The sequence below is a fragment of the Microtus ochrogaster genome, chromosome 6 (genome assembly GCF_000317375.1).
Source record: "Microtus ochrogaster isolate Prairie Vole_2 chromosome 6, MicOch1.0, whole genome shotgun sequence".
Lineage (NCBI taxonomy): Eukaryota > Metazoa > Chordata > Mammalia > Rodentia > Cricetidae > Microtus > Microtus ochrogaster.
Genome location: NC_022013.1, coordinates 66,619,670 through 66,622,706, shown reverse-complemented (window position 1 = coordinate 66,622,706; position 3,037 = coordinate 66,619,670).

Here is a 3,037-nt window from a genome sequence, read left to right as displayed (position 1 = left end):
TTATTAATCCATTACACCAATAATCCCAGAACTCATGAGAAAGAGGCAGAAGGATCTCTGTTAGTTCAAGGCCACCCTGGGCTAACACAAGTTTGAATTTGTCTAAAAGAGAAACAGAGCTCACACAAAGGTGATCCCAGCACTTGGGATTTTACGCTTTTATTCCCAGCATTAGGGAGGTGGAGGCAGGAGTGATATGATTGAGTGGAGAGAGGAATATAAGGTGGGAGGAGACAGAAGCTCAGTGCAGTCTGAGGATCACCCCTGAGATCTGAGGATCACCCCTGCAGTCTGAGGATGCTGAATGAGGTACAGTCTGAGGATCGCCCCTGCAGTCTGAGGATGCTGTCTGAGGTACAGTCTGAGGATCTCCCTGAGATCTGAGGATCACCCCTGAGATCTGAGGATTGTCCCTGCAGTCTGAGGATGCTGTCTGAGGTGCAGTCTGGGGATCGCCCCTGAAATCTGAGGATTGCCCCTGAGATCTGAGTATTACCCCTGAGATCTGAGGATAGCCCCTGAGATCTGAGGATTGCTCCGAGATCTGAGGATCGCCCCGGAGATCTGAGGATTGCCCCTGAGATCTGAGGATCACCCCTGAGATCTGAGGATCACCCCTGAGATCTGAGGATTGCCCCTGAGATCTGAGGATAGCCTCTGAGATCTGAGGATGGTCCCTGAGATCTGAGGATAGCCCCTGAGATCTGAGGATCGCCCCTAAGATCTGAGGATTGCCTCTGAGATCTGAGAATCACCCCTGAGATCTGAGGATTGCCCCTAAGATCTGAGGATTGCCCCTGAGATCTGAGGATCGTCCCTGAGATCTAAGGATCGCCCCTGAGATCTAAGGATCGCCCCTGAGATCTGAGGATCACCCCTAAGATCTGAGGATTGCCCCTGAGATCTGAGGATCGTCCCTGAGATCTGAGGATCACCCCTGAGATCTGAGGATCACCCCTAAGATCTGAGGATTGCCCCTGAGATCTGAGGATCGTCCCTGCAGTCTGAGGATGCTGTCTGAGGTGCAGTCTGAAGTAATTAAGTGGAGGATGAAGTCTGAGGACAACAGGATCACCCCTTTGGTTTGAGGATTAGGTAGAGGTAAAAGGTCTCTCTAGTGGCTGGCTGTACTGCTTCTTTTATCTTTTAGCTTTCACCCCCTAATATCTGACTCCAGGTTATTATCAAGAACAATTAGAATTTGTGCTACAGAGCCCCTTCTGCTTAACCTTTCTCTAGGAAGAGTTGAGGTGGCCCTTCAAGGGAAGATCATAAGATCTAAGATCATAAAGCAGAAAGCCAGGATCATCAAAAGAGAAAGAAATAAACACACCAAGCATGAAGCTAGCACAATGCTTAGGACTGAGCAAAATCATCATCATCATAATAATAACAACTCTGAAGCAGGGAACAATAGTGCACACCTATAACTCTAGCACTCGGGAGGCTGAGGCAGGGGATCACTGTGAGCTTGAGGCCAGCATTGGCTACATAGTAAGTTACAGGCCAGCCTGAAATATATGATGTCTTCTCAGTCAGTGTTCTATTGCTGTGAAGAGACACCATGACAGTGAAAACTCTTATAAAGGAAAGCACTTTATTGGGGCTTGAGTTCAGAGGCTTAGTCCATTGTCAGGATGGCAGGAAGCATGGCAACATGCAGGGAGACATGGTGCTGGAGAAGGGATTGAGGGTTGTACATCTGGATTCACAAGCAGCAGGAAGAGACACACACTGGGCATGGCTGGAGCATTTGAAAATCCAGTAACACACTTCATCCAACAAGGCCACACTTCCTAATCCTGACAGTAGTACTTCATAATGATAAAGCATCCAGATATATGAGCTATGGGGGCCAATCCTACTCAAACCTATATGACAAATCCTATAGTCACATATGGTGACAGTAAGGCCAGTGTGGGCCACACAGTGAGGATTTGTCTCAATAATATAATTAATCAGTATCATTAACATCAAAACCAAAATGTACGTTGAGCTCCCTAGCAGCCAGGGGAAAATGAGAAATGTGATAGGTAGTGGCAAAGATCAGAGAAGTGAGCATTTGGCATAACTCAGATGAGAAACAGGAGGGCTTCCAGGTCTGAATTCTAAAGGAAACATTTTCCACACACTTTGTACCCAGAACATTGACACATATTTATGCTAGGCAATGTGCTTCACTGGGATTGTATAACAGATTCTCAAAGAAGGATTTTATACGGCTGTTTTTCAATGAGTAGTTACCGTATGAATTAATAAGTCAATGAATAAAGAAGTGAGGGATAAATCTCTACCAGCCAGACTGCCTTCCCCTTCCACAGAGCACATGACTTTAGGCGTGTGTGTGGTGGTATGAAATGCCCGATGGAGGCTGCTATCCCCCCTGAGGTAAGTCACTTTAAAACCTCAGTTGGATAGTAATAAAACCCTTCGATCGAATGAAAATGATAGAATTGCTCAGACTCTTTTCTGATAGTTCGGGCGTTGTCTGTGAGGCTTGTCTAACTAGGTCTTATGGGTTCATGGAGCTTATCTGATGGAGGAGTCCCTGCCTACATGGCCCTCAACTGAACAACAGATAAAGAAATGTGGTACATTTACACAATGGAGTACTACTCAGAGGTTAAAAAAATGATATCTTTAAATTTGCAGGCAAATGTACAAAACTAGAATAAAACATCCTGAGTGAGGTAACCCAGACCCCGAAAGACAAATATAATATTAATCACTCAAAGTGGATACCAGGCATAAAGCAAAAGATAACCAGCTTACAATCCACAACCCCAAAGAAGCTAGAACCCTCATCCAGAAATCCACAGCTAACCGTTGAGTCAAGCTCCTGGAGTACAATCGAGGATCAACACTATGAACAAAGGGGTCAAGACCATGGTGGGGTAACCCACAGAATCAGCTGATCCTAGCTAGTGGAAGATCACTGACTCCTGACTGACAACTTGGGAACCTACATAGGACCAAATTAAGACCCCTGAATACAAGTGACAGTGGTGTGGCTTGGGCAGTGTATGAGGCCACAGGC